We start from the raw sequence: 20507 nt of genomic DNA, 5'->3' as shown, positions 1-20507 counted from the left end.
TACCGGTTCTCCAGAAGCCTTTTGAAGAGAAGGATTTGGGGGAACATGATAATTGTCCTCCAGTTCTTGAGGGGCTGATACAAAGAGGAGGGGATTGACTTATTTGCCAAGGCACCAGTGGACAAGACAAGAAATAACAGGTGGAAGCTAGTTAAAAAGAGATCCGACCTAGAAGTAAGAAATTTTCTGACGGTGAGAACAGCTAATCAATAGAATACAAATAGCCCTCAAATTACGACCACAATTGAGGCCAAAATTTATGCTAAGCGAGACATTTGTTAAGCTAGTTTTGCCCTACCTTCCTTGCCAGAATTGTTACGTCAATCACTGTTGGTAAGTTAGTAACATGGTTGCTGAGTGAATCTGGCTTCCTCCCTGATTTTGCTTGTCAAAAGGTTGCAAAAAGCGATCACATGATCCCTGGACATTGCAACCACCATAAATATGAGTCAGTTGCTAAGCGTCTGAATTTTGATTGCGTTGACCAGGAATGTCCAAACTTGGGAACTTTTAAGACTTGTTATCTTCAACTCCCAGAATTCCCTAGCCAGCATGGTTGGCTGGGGAATTCTGGGAGTTGAAGTCCACAAGTCTTAAAGTTCCCAAGTTTGGACACCCCTGGTGTTGACCATGGGGATGTTGCAATGGTTCCAAGTGTGAAAATGTGCTTAAGTTACTTTTTTTAATTCAAGGACTACTTGTAGCTTTCCTCCCTGTGGATGCTCCATTACTATAGGTTTTCAAAAATTCATTGGACAACCATTCGACTGGAATGGTATTTGCTCTCCTAATTTCCTCTGAGCAGGAGTCCGGGATTCAAGAACCCTCCAAGGTCCCTTTGTTGTCCCCAATTCGGGTCTGAGCCTGGTGGCGAAGCCAATGATGGACACCAGACACCAGGTGCAGGTTTTCTGATTGCTTTTTATTGGAGTACTCCAAGGAAAAGGGTTCCTGGTCAAAAGGCCAAGAACAAAGGATTACGTAAACTTTATACATTTTCACTAAAGGAGAAGGCGGGACAAGGTGAGATAACAAGAAATATCATCTAACCTACAATTTGTTCTATTGGTCTCTAGCTGTCCCTATTCCTATGTGTTGGCTAATGAATGCCCCAGGAATTATCTAATACATATTTCATTTGCTGCAGGCCTTTCCTAACTTTTAGCTGAGGTCTGCAAGTTGTCTAACTACCCATAATTACTACAAGCTTTACACATGCATAAGCATTCTTTGTTCTTTCCAGACAGCCCCCCACAATTGCAGTCCTGATTTATTTTCAAGTGTGTGCCATGATCCTGCCCATCACCCTCCAGCTCTATGATTCTATGTTCTGTTGTAAAGTCTGCATTAAATGATCATCTTAGCTCAAATATATTGTGTCTCCATTTATATTAAATTTGCCCTATACCTGCGAATGATGCAAGTCATCAAACTGCGGCCTGATGATGTATTTTTCTCCTTTTTTTAAAAAAATCATGAAATTCATGTCTCTGTACTAGGACTGCAACTGAAAAATGGAAAGTTATTTTTTCATCATGTAAGTGAACAGTCATTGCCCGAGATAGTCACTAACCAAAGTCTACCAGGTGAATAAGCAGTTAACTCTAAGGAAATCTACACTATAGAGTCTCAATTTTACACAAACACACAGTGGACTTTGGCTGAAACAGACAAAAACTGGAATGGGTCTCCAAACAATGGATAAGCCTCATTGTTTGACTTAATAAATGTGGACAGTGTGGATAAATTTTACCTACATTCAGATTTAATAGCCAAGGAAGCCTCCGGAGGGCAAAAAACGGCCTCAAAAGAAGACCGAAGTCAGCTGGCCAGCGTTGGACCTGACGGCAACACCTCGCGTGCCCTAACAAATGGCTCCACATGACACCTGTGGCATGCATGCCATAGGTTTGCCATCATGGTCCTAGAAGATTTTAGATGCCTGAGAGATAATTGGCTTTGATTATGTATGGTAAAAGATTTATAACGTTTTTGGTGATGGACTCGGAGAATAGCAGGCTGATTTCTTGCAGAGAATTTTTTAACTTAGCGTATGGCATATTATACATGGACTTGCAATATATATTAATATTTTATCTAGATTAAAAAAACAATAAAATATAAATATTAAAAAGATATATATTCAATTACCAATGTCTACGCCATCTATTCAATGAAGCACATTTATTTCAGATGCAGTAAATGCCCTTAGCTTTCAGATGGTCACAATGTGATCTATAGATTGACATGGATCCCATAGGAGGAGACGACACTGTGCCCCATTTGTACAAAGAGTCCTGGCAGATGCCAACTGAGGTGTGAATTCTATTGAATGTCCATTGCTGGTGGGGTACTTCAAAGTGTGGACGTATTGTATGTTCCTATGTTTGGATGTTGAACAACCAAATTGGCTTTCCATTAGGAATCAATGTTAAAGTTGTTAAGCAGATGTTGTGCAAGTGCCATGGAGGCTTCCTGGATTTGAGCCTTCTGGTGGATAAATGAAGTCAGCATGCACTAGTAGGAGTTAGTTGTTCATAGTTTTTCTATATTCTCTCGTGAGTACATCTTGCCTTTGTAAAGATGACGGTACTATATGACTCAGAACAGGAAGCCAGAAAATTGGAATGGTTTTAATATATCTACTTTATAATCCTCATGGTGTCATTGAGTCACACTAGAATGGCCACCATGCAGGGGCACAGAATTCTGCTGCGGAGTAGATCAGCAGTGTGGATAGCAATACCAATAGCACTTAGACTTATATACCGCTTCGCAGTGCTTTATAGCCCTCTCTAAGCAGTTTACAAGAGTCAGCATATTGCCCCCAACAATCTGGGTCCTCATTTTACCATTCTCGGAAGGATGAAAGGCTGAGCCAACTTTGAGCCTGGTGAGATTCGAACTGCTGAATTGCTGGCAGTCAGCAGAAGTAGCCTGCAGTGCTGCATTCTAACCACTGCACCACCATGGCTCTTGACCTGAAGCTCCCCATTCAGGTCTGCACAATTTCTTGAGTATCTTGTTCCTAATACTCATTTTTGCCACCATATTCTGTAAATGTATCTTTCAAGAGGGAGTCAGGTGCAATGTTACTCCAAGGTACTATGGATGGGGGTTATGCTAGTTTGTTGAAAGCACATAGTTACCATTTTGCTATCACTAGGAGTGAGCCTCCAGACTGAAGAATTTTCCCAAGATCTTAAGATTTTGGGAGAAGAGGCTGACTGCCCCCTCCATGTGTTTTTCTTGTACTGCTATGGCCAGATCATCAGCATATCCAAATTTATACCCTCTTGTTGCTGGCATATCTGATAAGTATAAGTTGAATAGTGTAAGTACCCTTACAGAGCCTTGTGGGAAGCTGTTGTTTAATCTTCTTACCTTACTTATGTTGTCTGCTATTATAATCTGAATCTATCGCTCAGCATGTTGTTAATTAATCAACAAAGATTTTTGCAGGGGCTAATATAGCCCAGTTTATATAACAACACATCCTTCCAAATTATGTTGTGTACCAAAGTTAAGTCCATGAACACAGCCATAGTTTATAGGTCTTGTTGGAAAACTGTTTTATTATAGCCTGTTAGGCTTAGCACCTGATCAACACAGCTCCAGTTTTGTTGGAAGTTGGCTTGTTCCATGGGCAGATGTTCATCTATTATGAGACCTATCAAATAATATGACATATTATTGTATAGAAACTTTTGTTATTCTGATGGTATTCTAGTTCAGGATGCAATACTATGGGCCAGTTGGATATTCTCTCTTTAGGAGTAATATGCTCCTGGCTGAGTAAATGATATGCTTTACCCAGAACACATGGAAGTGTTTTTAAATGGAGGAGGCTTTAAATAATGGATCTCAGTTCTCCCTATACCACTCTTTAAGTAGTCAAAATAATCCTATCCATGCATGAGATCCAAATTAGGTAGTTTGAGGGATACCTCCTATATTTTTTAAAAAAGGCAAATCCCGATTTAGACTGAAAATGGGCCTTGGGGGAGAGGAAGGAGGAAGGAAGGAAGGAAGGAAGGAAGGAAGGAAGGAAGGAAGGAAGGAAGGAAGGAAGGAAGGAAGGAAGGATAGACAGACAGACAGACAGATAGATAGATTTTGGAGTATGCCTGCCACCAGAGGATTGCTTTTTTCTTCTTCTCTCAAGCAACTTTCTCATTTTCTTGATTGCTATTCGAAATATTTTCTGCTATTTGAATCATTTATTTCTCAGGAGAGCATTATCTTGTAGTGAATTAAAATAATAGATCTTTATTGTGTTCATCTAACACCTGTAGGAATAAATGGCTCTTGATCCTGGAGGCTGAATTGTGTGTGAAACGCAAATGTTCTTTTTCTTCATTAAGAAAAAAAAATGCTCAAACTAAAATTGAATAATAAAGGGAGTTGTGGGAACATTTTACAAGTCTAATTTACTAGTCCTCGATTTAAGGACCACAATTGAGCCCAAGATGTAATCTTGCTAAGTAAGATAGTTGTTAAGTTATTTTTGCCCCATTCTATGACTTTTACTGTTACAGTTGTGAAGTGAATCGCTGCAGTTTTTCATGCTATTCCCAGGTTCAAATCTGGTGCTTTCACTAAACTGAAGTTTTCACACACCTTCCTGAGACATTTTAATTAAATACTTAGTTGTGCTAGCTTGCATAGGTTAGTCCAGAGGTTCAATGCCCTGAACAAAGTTAGAAAATATGTTAATTCAGGAATCAAGATAAATGTGGGAATACAGCTGCTGGTAAATTCAAATGAGAGCAATAATACATTCATGTACTGTTTATGAGTGTCCCAGATGCATCTAATTGACTAGTTTGGAATAGAATACTGGACAGACTTCAGGACTTTGAATCTGCTTTGTCTTCTCTCCCATATGACCCACCTCATAAGAGCAGATGTGAGAATAAAGCCAATATTTCAATTAGTCCAGGATAGGAAAAGCATTGGCTATGTTCACATAAGATCTTAAATTCATTACTAAATGGCAGCTGGCTTCTGCATCCATTTTTTCTGTGGTGTGTCCTAGCTGGGAACCAACCGGGGAAATTTCTTCCAATAGTGTGTACAACTATTAAGAGCTATAATCATTTATCTAAAAACCCCAAATCAGGGTCTTTGGATTTGATCATTTTGGGCTTGAAAAAGATTAATATTACACCAGCATCCTCTCAACATTTTTCTAAAATTTGTACAATGGATTGACTTGGAAGCATGCATGTGTATTTTTTAATGTCCAGAAGGATTGGTTCTAGGTCTGAGGCAGGGGTGGGTTGCTCTTGGTTCGGTGTGCGCAAAAATGTGCATGCATGCACATTTGCACAAAAATAGGTCTGCGCATGTGCAAAATGTAAAAAAAAAGGAAAATAATTACATTTGTGCAATTACAACTGTTCTGCATATGTGCAGAACCAAAAATCAAGATGGCGGCCCCATAGGACAATCGGTTCGGGGGCATGGCAGGCCTGGTTCCAGCAACCCAGGCCGCCAAATCACTACCAATTTGGCCGAACCGGTCCAAACCGGTAGGAACCCACCTCTGGTCTGAGGGGAGCTGAGTGACCTGTCTGAGAGCTTCTGTCTGAGAGCTTCTCTGGTGGTCGATTTCCTCAATGTTTTGACAGAACATTGCTCCAGGGAACCATAGAAAGTGGCAAGTAGATTTGACACTGGGACACAGAGAAGGAAAGAATTGTGGTCTTGATGTTCCTGTTGATGGAACATCAAGAATTAGCTGCAGGAACAATATGGCCAACACCATATTGCCTTGTCTAAGATGGCAAGATTCATTGTTGAAATGTTCCTGCTTTGCTAGGCAGTTCTTTTCATTTCTCCTCACGCTTGTCTGCTGTCTGACAATTATTTTTGTTAGAAATTGTCTACTCTATACTATATGCTGCTAAGAAATCTTTATTCCCTCCTAGATCTCTGGAAGGTTTTCTTTCTTTTTTATTGTTTATTATACAAATTTTTTTCCATCTAAGCAAACTTCTTGTTTCAAGCTTCAGCATATTATCTCTTCACACTCTCTGAAAAGAAACAGCCATGTGGAAATAAAAAGTTGCAGGGCTGATAAGGAAGTGCTAACACCAGGCTTCCCTCGTAGAGCCTGCTTCGACAGGCTGAGATGCCAAACCCTCTTTGCTTCCCTGTGTAATCCTGCTCTCTCGTATTTTAAGATAAAAAGTGTTCCTAAATAAGAAATGAGATATAGAACAGAAGATAATGGAGAATGCAAGCTAAAGAGGGATTGATGTTTGAAATCATCAAGCAGCGAAGTCCCGCAGTGCTGGCTTTATCTGTATATTTATAAATAAATGATTACATATGCATCCATTGCTATCTTTCCGAACAAAGATTAATTTTCGTAACATAAAGCAATATTTCTTGAATCATGGGTTCTGAAAAAAAGAAAAGGAGGAAGAGAGGGAGGGAGGGAGGGAGGGAGGGAGGGAGGGAGGGAGGGAGGGAGAGAGAGAGAGAGAGAGAGAGAGAGAGAGAGAGAGAGAGAGAGAGAGAGAGAGAGAGAGAGAGAGAGAAGTGTTGTAGTCCACCAGCAGCCAGCGGAGCTGGCAGCAGATTCAGACAGTGCGAAGATTGGGGAAGAACATGGACCAATCCTGGAGTCTGGGGAAGGCTCAGATGAGGGTTATGTGTTGGAGGCAGAGGGGGGGGGGCAAAGCCATATGCCAGTTATCAGCTGCCTTCAGAGTCAGATATGAGTGAGGCAGACGAACAGCTGGACCATGTTCCCATTGTGCACATGTGCAGGGTTGCCAGACGAAGGGAACAGTTAAAGAAGAGGGATCGACTTGGGAGTAAAGCCACAGGTGGATGATGAATGGCCCCTCCCAGAAAAAATAAAAGAGAAGGAAAAGGGGAGTGGAGTTTTTGGGAGACAATTAGTTTGTTTAATTGGTTTTGCAGATATCGGCCTGGTAGCTCTCCAAGCCAGATAAGGTCTGTGATTGTAAATCCGCCCTTGAAAGACTTTGCTGGATATGAATGAGCAGAATTCACAGTAGATTAATAAAAGAGGTTTTTGTTGGGACAAGGAGGTTGCTTCATGCTCTTGGGAAGCCTAGGTCAGAAGAAGAAAGGAAGAGATGGAGGAAGAAAAGAAAGAAAAAAGAAAAGAAGGAAAGAAGAAAGAAAGAAAAAAAAGAAGGAAGGAAGGAATTAAAGAGGGAATGAAAGAAGGAAGGAAGGAAGGAAGGAAAGAAACAGAGAAAGAACGTTGTCAGTACAGTGCAGTTCTAATCTTCATGCAGTTTTATTATGTTCTTTTTGTTCATGGTATCAAGCTGCTTCTGAAACGGTTTCTAGAATCTTTCAGAAGTTGAAAATATCAGAATTGTTTATGTCTCCTTCTAAGCACATCTCACCACCAGGTATCTCAGGAACTACCTTGTAAATAGTTTGGGAAACCAATAGCAACAAGAAAAAGTCTCAAACAGAGAGAACATTATTCATGGCATCAGTTTAGGTAAAGGATTGAATCTGTCTGTGTAGAATCAACGGGATGACACACAAATGATTTTAACGCCTATTATGCTATCACAAATGACAGAGTAGCATTTTGGCAAATCTCTATAAAACAGACAAGCAATATTAGAAAAGCTAGGAAATCAAATATCTAGACAGTTGTTTTATGACATCTCTTCTTGAAGAAACAGAGTGAGCAAAGGAGGGATGCCAGGATGAAGCTTTTTTATGATGGAAAAGGAATGGCTTATGGGCAGGACACAGTACACCTATCAAGATGTCAGGATCCAGAAAAAGGACATGGTTTATACAATATGCTGGGCCTGTCAGCACACTTTTTCTTCTAACATTTATTTATTGCTCTCCTCTGCCTTCCACACATTCTGCTTCTCAAGCCACAGTGGAATAGTCCCGGGGCTTAAGGAAGACATTAATAATTGGCTTTAAACAAATTAATTAGTGTTGACTACTGTTTAATTCATTGTTATTTCATTGTTGCTTATCAAACATTTATTACAATTTATTATTAGGCTCAATGGTTACAGTATTGTATTTTGGACTGTATGACAGCCATAAGTTTAATAGACCCAGTAGCATACATATTTAATGAATATCGATAGAATAAAATAGAATAGAATTCTTTATTGGCCAACGGTGATTGGGCACACAAGGAATTTGTCTGTGATGCATATGTTCTCAGTGTATATAAAAAGACAAGACACTTTCATCCAGAATCATAAGGTACAACACTTACTGATAGTCATAGGGTACAAATAAGCAATCAGGAAACAATCAATATCACTATAAATCGTAAGGATGCAAGCAACAAAGTTACAGTCCTGCAGTCATAAGTGGTAGGAGATGGGTGATAGGAACAATAATGAGAAGACTAATAGTAATAGTAATGTAGCCTTAATTATTTGTTTAGCATTTGGGGAAAAAACTGTTCTTGTGTCTAGTTGTCTTGGTGTGCAGTGCTCTACAGCATCATTTTGAGGGTAGGAGTTGAAAAAATGTATGCCCAGGATGCGAGGGGTCTGTAGATATTTTCACGGCCCTCTTCTTGACTCGTGCAGTATACAGGTCCTCAATGGAAGGCAGTTTGGCAATAATTGTTTTTTCTGCAGTTCTAATTATCCTCTGAAGTCTGTTTCTGTCTTGTTGGGTTGCAGAATCAAACCAGACAGTTACAGAGGTGCAGATGACAGACTCAATAATTCCTCTGTAGAACTGTATCAGCAGCTCCTTGGGCAGTTTGAGCTTCCTGAATTGGCACAGAAAGAATATTCAGTATACAGTTATTATTCATCAATATACAGTTATTATTCACTCTTTCTGAAAAGGCGTTAAAACATGGCTTTGTGAGCCCATAGGATCAGGGAGCTGAGGTGGTGGTGGGGGCTGGTTGGTGCTCTGAGAGCCCTCCCTTCACCTTTTTAATTAATTTTTAACGGGTTAATCATCCTTGCCTCCTAAATTTAAATTTTATATATATTTTTAATTTCTATATGCCATTTTTGCAGTGATGTACAGTCAGGGGAGACAGGGGAGGCAGAGCCTCACCACTGTCATCATGAAAAGAAAAAAAATGTAAAAGGAAAAAGGCTGAGGTAGTTGCTGCCAGAGACACAGTGGATGACTCTGCTTATTGCTTAACTGTTTAAAAAAGCCTCTTAAAAAGTGCCCTCTACAGGAGGAGGCAGGAGAACCACGTGCCTCATCTAGTCTGACTTTGTGATCACTCGAGCAGAGTTAAGCAAGGGTTAAAAGCCGAAAAATTCCTTATGTAGATGAGGCACGGGGTTCTCTTGCCTCCTCCTGTAGAGGGAATTTTTTTTAGAGGCTTTTTTAAACAATTAAGCAGAGTCATCCATTGGAGACTCTAGCAGCAGCTAACCCAGTCTGACCTCAGCAGCTCTTGCCTTTTTCTTTTTATATTTTTACATTTTCATGATGGCAGGCAAGAGCAGAGTTGAAGTCCTCTGTGATTGTGAAACAGCTGGAAAAGGTATGTGGGTCAGAGGGAGGGGGAGGAATTCAAAATTAATGTAATTGTAAGTAATTTGTGTGTGTGCATGTGTGCGTGTGTTTATTTCTTCACTCAGAGGGAAGGGGGTAGGAGAGGCAGGGAGAGCAGCCCGCCAGCTTTCTTTCTCTGTGTCGGGGAAGCCTGCCAGCAGAGGTGGGTCTTTTACCCACCTCTGCTGGCGGGCTGGCATTTTCTTTCTTTCTAGAAAGCGGCTTGTTTGAGAAAAGAGGGGCAGCTCGCCAGCTTTCTTTCTCTGTGTTGGGGCAGCCCGCCAGCAGAGGCGGGTCTTTTACCATCCCGCTTCTATGTTGGACATAGCGCCGGGGCGGCCAAAAGCCACTTTCAAGAAAGCAGGCAAAAGCCTCTTTCTTTCTTTTTGCATCACCAGCCATAAAGCTCACCTCACATCACTGCATTTTTGTATATTAACATTTGAATGTACATCGCTTAGAATCCCTATCTGAGGGAGATGGGTTGGTCAAAAATGTGTAAATAAATAAATAAAATGCAACTATTCTACTGTAAATAAAGAAAGTGGTGTTTGTAATTGTGAAAAATGTCTTTCCTCAACCAAATAAAAAATCAATTGAAGGAGAGTTAGTATCATGTCAGCTCCCTGAAACTATCATTCAACACCATAGAGAGCCAGTAGTGGTTAAGATACAAGACTAGAAACAAGGAGACTGCTCTCTGAAAAGTATACTAGCAGTCACTCTGGGCCTGTCTGCTGAAATGAAACTAACTGCTTGGGTTTGCCTGTAACTCTCCTGTCTTGTGTTTACTTGGAAGAACCACCTGTTGGTATTGTACATTGATTCATGTATTATTATGTATATAAAGAAGTTAATGAATCCAGCTGAATTAGTTACCTGAGTGTGCTTTCTGGATCTGAATTTATGCAACAAACTCTGAGACTTTTGAATTATAATTATTGCTTTTCTCTTCTGCAACATACCCACCCACAATGCCATATATGCTGAAATCCAGAAGACCATCTCCATTTAACAAATGGATCAAAGAAAAGGACAGCTGTTATACCTGGGCTGCAAACACCTGGATGCCCACTAGAAGTAAAGAGTGAGTTTTGAATCTCTTTTGCTTCTCTCCGGTGGTTATCTGGATTTTTGCAACTAACCCACTGACAATAACAAGCATATAAATTACTCTCAAAAGTAGTGGAAGGGTTTCAGGTTTTATTTTGCTGGATGTTTTTGAATGGAAGATAAGATTTTCTGGTTCCTTGACATCAGAAAAGAGAGAAGAGAGCAGGTGTTAGCAAATAGCTGGCAGCTGGTGTTTTAATATGATACATGGATTGCTAATGTCATTACCATTTAGCAAAATGGTGCAGCAGAATGAATGTTGGATCTGACATTTAATTGTAATGCTGATTTCATTTGCTGTCAGTTTTATAATTTGTGCTAGGACATGCGTAGAGGTGGCTTTTCAATGTTCTTGCTAGCTAATGGCTCAGGCAGCAGGGGGCAGTGTGGGCTACATTTCCTATGCACAGTAATTGTAGATTCAGGAAGCCCTGGGCTACGCATTATTTTAATGATGCCTGAGAAATGTGAGAAGATATCACTAGTATGTTATCAGAGGTGGGTTCCTACCAGTTTGGACCAGTTCAGCTGAGTAAGCAGTAACTCGGCCTGCCACGCCCCCAAACCGATTCTCTCCATGGCACTGCCATCTTGTTTTTTGCTTCTGTGCATGCGTACGGTGTTCCGGATGCCCCACCCATCCACCCACCCAAGCTCCTTACCAGTCTTTTAAGTCTTTGGTGCTTCCACACATGCAGTATAGCACCTGCGTGATGCTCCACTGAGCAGCTGGAGTGTCAGGGAGGCTCGCAGAAGTGCTAAGATGCATGCGCGCACTATATGTATGTGTGCACCTGCTGAGTGCGTCCATGTGGATGCCATTGGGCTCGTTCCAACCGGCATTTTTGGAACAAGATCCGGAACCCATCATTGGTATGTATGTATGTATGTATGTATGTATGTATGTATGTATGTACGTACGTACGTACGTATGTATCAGTGGTGGGTTCCAAATTTTTTTAGAACCTCTTCTGTAGGTTTGGCCTGCTTTGTGGGAGTGGTTTGCCGGCCATGTGACTGAATGGGAGTGGTTTGCCAGCCACGTGACCAAGTGGGAGTTGCTTAACAGTCATGTGACTGGGTGGGCGTGGCCAACTTGTAAAATGTGGTTAAACTCACTTAACAACGCTCTTGCTTAGCAACCAAAATGTTGGCTCAGGAACTCTGGCATTGAAGTGTGCAAGTCTTAAAGCTGTCAAGTTACAAGACCCTTGCACCCCTAACCCTTTAGAAAAAACGCCCCAGGGATGTTCAAACTTGACAGCTTTAAGACTTTAAGGTTTAAATAGGACTCTTAGAGGTGGGTGGGAGGATTGGTGAGCCAGCCAATCAGTAAGCGGCGGGTGGGGCAAGCATGGTGCGGATGGGCGGGGGGAGGGAGCTGGAACCGGTTCTAAATGGCATGGTAGATTTGTGGAACCTCTTCTATAGAAGAAGTCAGAACTGGCAGGAACCCACCCCTAGTATGTATGTATGTATGTATGTATGTATGTATGTATGTATGTATGTATGTATGTAAATACAGGTAGTCCTCAACTTACGAATACAACTGAGCCCAACATTTATGTTGTCATGTGAGAAATGTGTTAAAGAAGTTTGCTCCATATTACGAATTTTCTGGCCCCATTTGTTAAGTGAATCACTGCAGTTCTTAAATTAGTAACACGGCTGTTAAGTGAATCTGTTCCCCCCCCTTGACTTTGTTTGTCGTAAGGTCACAAAAGGGGAACACGCACCTCAGGGACGCTGCAACTGTCATAGACATGAGTCATTTGTCAAGCTTCCAAATGTAAATCACGTGACTATGGGGATGCTGCAACGGTCATCAGTGTGAAAAATGGTCACAAGTTCAGGATTACCTGTGCCCTCCTGGAAACCGAAATACAATTTCAGGACACACGTGTTTGTTCATTTCAGTGTAGGCAACCTTTGGGATGTATGCATTTCCTGAAGCCTCCAGAGGGCAAAAAATATCCCAATGCACAAACCAGAAGTGTGTTCCCAAACTTCCAGTTTGCGTGTTGGGCGATTTTTCCCCCTACGGAGGCTTCGGGAGGCTTTCCTGAAGTCTCCGGAGGGAGAAAAACAGCCCAACATGCAAACCAGAAGTCGGAAAATGGGCTGTTTCCGGCCTCCGGAGGGCATCCAGGGAGCCTGGGGAGGGTGAAAAATGTTTCCACCATGTCATCGTGTGCCAAAAGCGGGGGGGGGGCTGCACGCACATGCATGGCATGGGTCACCCTTATGTGCCGGGGGAGGGCACATAGAATTATGGTGTGGGCACACGTGCACGATCTCCCTATGCTTCCCCCACTTTTGGCACACGGTGGCAAAAAGGTTAGCCATCACCGCCTTCCAGCCTGCTTCTGTCTGAAACAGTGATAGATTTTGCTCGCATTAAAAGAGGAACATTAAAGAGATTGGAATGTGAGAACTCAGAAAAATAGTTATTTTTGAAAAAGAAGTTTTGATTTAGAAGTTATGCCAGTTCATTTCTCACATATCTTGCCTTTGGAAGAGAATATGACTGTTTCCTTCCCATTTCAAAGCAATTTATAATAGCCCAGCATTAGTCCGGTGTATTTCAAGCAAGGCCTTGTCATCAGTTATTGCTAGGAAAATTCACTAATTGGTTAACAGCACTGAAAAGCAGGCAGGGCTCAATCGACACAGCTTCTTTTGACTGATGTCTTAGTTTGTAGAAGAACTAGAGACTAGCATCTTTCAATAATCATTTTGATTTGGGAAATGTTGGCTTTTTATAGAATAAGCGTCCTTTGCTTTCTTTACAGACAATCAAGCATAGATACTGTGGTATCTCCTTGCAGGATAAGAAGGAATTCTGTTGCCCACACATTTCATTGAGAAGAAAACTGTATAAGTAAACATCAGATGTATGTTGTTTGGAATTGAAAACAGTTACAGCAGAAAATATCCTACCTCTCTTTTGTGCTACCTAAAAGGAAGACCCTAGAAGTGTCAAGTAGACCAAGGGGCATTACCCAATGTAGGAAGAAATGTCCATCTGGATTCAGTTCCAAGTGGGGAGAAAGACACTGGAAACACGGAGGCTGCTTGGAAAGCTGGTTTAACAGAGCAGAACCATTAAGCACATAGTCCTGGTGCAGCTGAACACATGGAGTGGTGAGCGACTGTTATTTATACCCTCTCTTGGGCTTTCAACTTGAGCTTCCTGTTCCTGTGGCAAGGGCAGGTAATCTATTGGTTGCTCTAGGGCAATGGTGAAACTCAATTTTTTTTTTACTACCGGTTCTGTGGCCGTGGCTTGGTGGGCATGGCAGGGGAAGGATACTACAAAATCCACATTTCCTCTCCACTCCTGGGGGAAGAATATTACAAAATCTCCATTCTCACCCCACTCTGGGGCCACCCAGAGGTGGTATTTTCTGGTTTTCTGAACTACTCAAAATTTTGGCTATCCGTTCTCCAGAACCTGTCAGAACCTGCTGAATTTCACCTCTGCTATAGGGGTGAGTAATATTTGCAGTAACCTTCCTTGCCATGTCCACTAAGCCACGGCCATCAAGCCATGTCCACAGAACCAGTAGTAAATTTGTTTGAATCCCACCACTGTTGCAATAGTATATTCACTACTTGGTGGTTTTACTTATTGATGTTTACGTGATTGATATGATGTTTTTAATCCAAATACTATAACCAGGAAGCTACAAATTTAAAGTTTAACTCTGATTATACCAATGCAAAATCTCTAGTAAATAAGAATACTTTTTAAAAAAAAACAGTTAATGGTCTCCACTTCTTCAAAATTGGACAGATTTAATTTCTGCTTCTTGGTTTGATTTTGGCATTGAAAGATCAAATGTATTATTGGGTCCTGTTTAATTATAGTTTTTGTTTTCTTTCAATATCTGAAATTTGCATTATAGGCAGTGTAAGAGAGGTAAACAGAAATGTTTCCAGTAGTATAGAACTGCATTAAGTGTATGAGTTGCAACATAGATAAGCTATAAAAACTACTTTCCCAGTTGAATTAAAGGATTATGTTATTTGAGACCGATGTTTCCAAAAATAACATGCAAAGATTAAGGAAGGCATTTTTGTTGGTCCACAAATCAAATACATCAGAGGTTTGAAACTCAATTTCATTGAGGTGGGTGGGGGACATGGCTGGATGGTCACGGCTGACTGGGTGGATCTTGTAAGGTGGGCATGGCTTGCTCACATCGCAACATTACTTGCAGCAGTGGGATGGGACCAGAGCGGGCACCTGGGCCTGATTATTGGAGGAGCCTCACCAACCCTCATGGGCCATGCAGGGGGTCCCTGGGTGGCAGCAAAGGCTGCCTGGTGCCCTGGGTGGGTTCCTATTGGGGCAGTGTCCCAGGGCAGTGGTCGGTTCCTACCGGTTTGGACCAGTTTGGATAAACCGGTAGTGGTTTGCTGACCTGGGTTGCTGGAACCGGCAGTGACTCAGGCCTGCCACGCCCCCGTACCAGTTCCCCAGCCATCTTGTTTTTCAGTTCTCTGCATGCACCTGTGAGGGTCTGAGGGGTGGCATGACTCTGGCTCGAAGGGGTTGCTGCCGCTGCGAGCCAAGAAAGGCAAGGCAGGTGGTAGTGTGGGTGTGGCCTGTTGAATTCATGTAGTGTGTTGGAAAAGTGTGATTAAATACATTCTCATTAAAAGTTAATGTTATATTTTTCAAGATTCCTAAGTGATATAGTCATTCTAAAATATTATTTATGTATATTTTGAAGAGATCTATCATAACAATCAAAAGTGTCTCAGGAAGCAAATGTTTTTTTTGGAAAACATGTTGTCCTGCATCATGTAATCACTGGGTGGTTACATACAATGAGTTCCTCTCCGTTCAAGATTCTTCCCAAGATTATTGCACAAAAAATGAAGGACGGAATGTTATCAGGGGTGAAATGCTACCCGTTCGGACTGGTTCATCTGAACCAGTAGTAAAAAATGCTACGAGTTTGTGTGAACAGGTATTTCCAACAATCAGCTGTGATGCACAATTTATATTAGCTAGAAAGCAGAATTTTCTGGTGTCTAGGTAATTTAAATCGCGTGGCACAGTGGATTCCCCCCTCGCTGTTCTAGGCGTGCTTGGTAGCAGGCTCCACCCACCTGCCCGGACATCATCAAATCCATTTTGATGGTCTGTGCATGCACGAAGGTGGTGCATGTACTCACATTTGTGAACTGGTAGCAAAGGTAAGTAGATTTCACCCCTGAGTGTTATATAAACGATTCAGAACTCCTGAATGGTCAAACTAGAAAAATAAAAAGAAATTTGCCCAGCTTCATTTAACTGGGTAAAAAGGGAAAAAAAACTTGGTCAAGTATTACTTACTTAGCAATCCACTTCTAGGATCTGCCTTATAAGTCACATAAAAGAGAAACAGACTCTATTATAACTGCTTACAGCTTCAAACATCATTAGATATATTTGATGTCTACTGATATGAACATGTAATAACTGTAAAAGCCATCAGTGCATAGCTTGGATTCTCTTTAGGCATCTAAAATTTGTCTTCCCCTCAATTAAATGTGCAGAATTCATTTGTACTCTTCAAGAACACCACAGTCCATGATTGTCAGTAAAGGATGGAAAGAGAGTCATTTATTCCTGGAAAATCCAAAGTTTTCCGATTCCCAATGGCCATTGAGAAATGCTAGTCTCTAGTTCTTCTTGAAACTAAGACATCAGCCAAAAGAGGCCGTGTCTGTTTAGTTCTGCTCCAGCTTTCAGTGCTGTCAGCCAGTTGGTGAGTTTTCCTAACAATAACTGATGATGAGGCCTTGCTTGAAATACTCAGCAGATCAGACCAATGCTTAAAAAGTGCTCTGAAATGTCAAAGGAGAACTGATGGCACGACAGCACGACATGCGATCTCGGTGCTCCGAGATCGCAGTTGAATTTCTGCCGCTGGATGGTCCATTTGGACCTAAACCGTCCCGCAGAGACAGTGATTGAGAAGGGCACTTCCTGCTGATCTCAGGGACACCGCAAAGTTCCTGAAAGATCCAGGAATAGCCCCTTTTTTCCCGGTAATTTCACAGCTAATGAAGCTGCTGAAGTTGGGACAGCTCCAGAACAGGAAGAAAGCAGAAAGATAAAGTGTGTCGAATTGGTGAGGAAATTTTATTATTAGAGGAAGAGACTACCCAAGAAAAAAAATTAAGTTAAGTTAAAATTGAAGACAGAAGACTGTAGGTGTCAAAACGCTGAAAGCTGTGTGGTATACACTAAAACCCCAAATATATTGAATTCAGCAAAAGGCCAGTTACCTAAAGAATAGTTTAGTTCCTGCAGGAAAGGTTGACATGTTCTCATTCAATTTCCTTATATTTTTAGGCACAAGCAGAATTGCTCGTCAAATACAGCAGTCCATAGTGAGCTACATATACAATCGGGAGTCAGTGAATCTTTTCTACAGCACCAATAATATAGGGTTTTATTAAGCATAGAGAAGTTAAAATTGCAAGCTCAATTTGTAAACGGAGGCAGTACTTGTTTGTGTTGTAACAGTGCAGGAATTTGTACGGGGAACAATAAGGCCATGGCAGTTACAACTCAAAATTTACTGTGCAGGGGCACAGTAGGCATTTTTAGGTTGTAACCTCAGTCTAATCATTATGGGGGGAAAGGTGCAATTTAGTACAGAATTTGTACATTACACTTGTAATGCTTTAAGCACACTTTTAAAAGTAATCTAGATTTGCTGCCACTGTAGCTTCTCATTTTACTTTCTCCAGATGATCTATGACAGAACTGCCACAGGCTTATACAAACATTTCATGTATTACTGTAAAGGTACCATCTATGCTGCAGAAGCTGAGAAGGACAATAACTTCATAAATGTCCTTGTGCTTCAAGACACAACTTAATGTTTCATAGCGTTTGAACTTTATACATGATTACACAGTGAGAAGCAGGCAAACCTAGTGTTGTCACAATAGCCTAGGTATTTAGCACCAAGTGCAACTGTGCACAATTACTCCATTAATAGAAGAATAAGGTAGACAGTAACACATATTTTTGTGCTGGAAATCAATACGACATCCAGAATGTCATACAGCTATAGCCTGTATAAAGCATTTCTACTTTTCACAAGTCTTTTTTATTTCCATTTCATTCTATACAATCACATGTTTACTGTGCAACCGAGGCATATAACATTGGGTAATAAACACAGCCCTCACTTTTATAGAAAATGCCCCCTACAGTACAAACCCAATATACCGCCTTAGCCCACCATACACCCTCTTTCATCCCCCTCCAACTTTCATTCTTCCTTCTCTCATACCCCTCTACACCTACTTCCCCTCCCCCTCTATCTAACCCTAACCCTATCACTCCCTCTCTTAATCCATTCCCTCCCTTCCTTCTCCTCCTCCTCCTCTCTATCACCCTCTCTACTCTCCTTCTTCTTTCACTCAGCTCCTCCCTTCGGTATTTTTCTATTACCTTCCAATATATTCAGTTTGTTCTGTTTTGACACTAACATTAAAAAACCACAGTATACAAGTGCAATCATGCTTTAACATTTAACACATATTATATTTCCCCCCTCCCCCCTCCCCCTAGATCCCCACCTCCCTTCCCTCCCCCCGACTTCCCAGAGCCCATAAATGGTATAACTTTTTGACAATCACAGTCTAAAATATCTCTACATTGAACTCAGCTTCTTGCTGTTACCCAAATTTTTAACAGTTTAAGTTATTACTGATTTTAAGCATAAGCTATCTGGAGTTTCTTAGTCCCGTATTTGCTTTGTATATAATCAATCCATTTTTTCCAGTCTCGTTTATACCTCTCGTTTGAATGTTCTTTAAGATATGCTGAAATTTTTGTCATTTCGGCTAAGTTTATAACCTTCAAAGTCCATTTTTGAATTGTAGGCAGGTCTTTCTTCTTCCAGTATTGCGCCACCAAGAGTCTTGCTGCCATTATTAAGTACAAAACCAAATTTATCTCTACTGCTACAAAGTCAATACATATACCTAGTAAAAATAACAGGTATATGTAAAGCATTTCTAGAAGGAAGATGTGACTGTTCCATCTAATTCAACGTTACATAGTGTCTGTTTATATGTTCAATTTTTGACAGGCTGATTTTGAAATATTTTCTTCCTTGTTCCTCTTAAAAGAGCTTTAGCAAATATAAAGAAATTAGGACATTACCTGCACAATACCCCCCTCCCCCCCAAAAAAGCCAACAACCTGAAATTTTTATTCATTGGGAGGAATACATTTGAGAATTTATGATAATTTAGTGATTTAATTCTAGCACCTCGTACTTTCCATTGAAACCTTTTTACAATAAACATCACATGCATCTGAGAGGAAAAAATAGTACAGTATCCCATTTAAACAGTGTCGGAAAAGCTTTAGAATAAGAGTTGACATAATCCCTGTGCTGCCATGTGCCAGCATTTCCAATGAGCGGCTACATACAAGAATGAAATAATTGTGCAGAAAATCTAATATAAAAATCTGGATCGGGAAGACCAGAGACAAAAAGAATATTCTGGAGAAATAGTACTCACTGCCACTGTCTAGATGAAATGAATAAAAAACATTTGCACGACTTAGGACAACTCTATAACACTCCTTCCCCCCCAGCGATGCGCCTGCATCAGAGATTGCGCAGGCGTAGTCGCGTAAGTAGGCAGGGGGACGGCGGACACGTCCTGAACGCCTCAGTTGGATTGCAGGTGTCGACTGGAGAGGATATCCCTGTAAGAGCTCCTCTCTTCGGGGAGTAGAGCTCCAGGTGACATCAGAAGAGCGGCCTGGGTGTGAAGGCAGAACCCAAGGAGGAGGTAGGCTGGGCAAAGGGGGCGCAGCCGAGGATGGCGGTGGATTTAGACTAGGCCGGTATGCGGCTTGGGGCTGGGGAGGACAGGGCCTAAGGAGGCCTAACATGTTGGGAGAGTTTATTGCAGGCTCGGATGGAGATGCGGAGGAAAGACCAACGAGGGATTGATGCGACCCGGAGGCCCTGGCAGGCTGGCCTGATTGGGTGAAGGCCATTGGATTGTCTGTTTGCGTCCACTTTGTGGAACTGGGGCTGGTTGCGAGGCGTCGGTGGCCGGCCTCTACAGGATGGTTTGAGCTGGATCTTCGTGGTTGTGGCGGCTCCTCAATTGATCCAGGTGCCGCCGCCAGATGGTGCCATCGGAAATTCTGGCCCTGTAGGAGACGGGTCCTGTTACCTCGATGATGGTGGCAGGCACCCATCGAGGATCCCCAGAATAGTTGCGAGCCCAAACAGTGTCCCCGGGAAGGAAGGAATGGGATGGAGACCCCAGGTTGCCATGCTGAATTCCTGAATAGAGGGGGTGTAGTCTATCCAGGGTGGTCCACGGGGCTTTGCCGTGTTAGGGGGCAAGGTGTGGAGTGCTGTGCCATTAAGTACGCATCCACCCTTGCCTGCCAATCGCCTTGGTTCATGCGGCCCAAAGCCTCCTTGGCCGATCGGACCGCCCTTTCCGCCCGGCCATTGCTGGCCGGATGGTAAGGGGCGACTGGTGCATGGCGGATCCCTTGGGCGGCCAGGAATGTTTGGAAGGCAGTAGATGTAAATTGCAGGCCGTTGTTGGACACAACTGTGTCCGGCAACCCATGGGTAGCAAACAACCGTCGCAGGGCCCGCACCGTGCTCATGGCTGTGGTGGAGTGCATTAAGATCAGTTCCACCCAGCGAGAGTATGCATCTACAGCCACCAAGAATACCTGGCCGTGGAAGGGGCCTGCAAAGTCTATGTGAATGCGGGACCAGGGCCCGCGAGGCATCTCCCACTCCCGGGAGGGGGAGGAGGGTGGAGATGGGTGGGATTCCTGGCATGGGACGCAGCGGGCGACCCAGGCCTCGATCTCG

The sequence above is a fragment of the Thamnophis sirtalis genome, unplaced genomic scaffold (assembly GCF_051295495.1).
Source record: "Thamnophis sirtalis isolate CommonGarterSnake01/CBP01778 unplaced genomic scaffold, rThaSir2_p1.2 scaffold_8, whole genome shotgun sequence".
Lineage (NCBI taxonomy): Eukaryota > Metazoa > Chordata > Lepidosauria > Squamata > Natricidae > Thamnophis > Thamnophis sirtalis.
Note: the sequence above shows the minus strand (reverse complement) of the source record.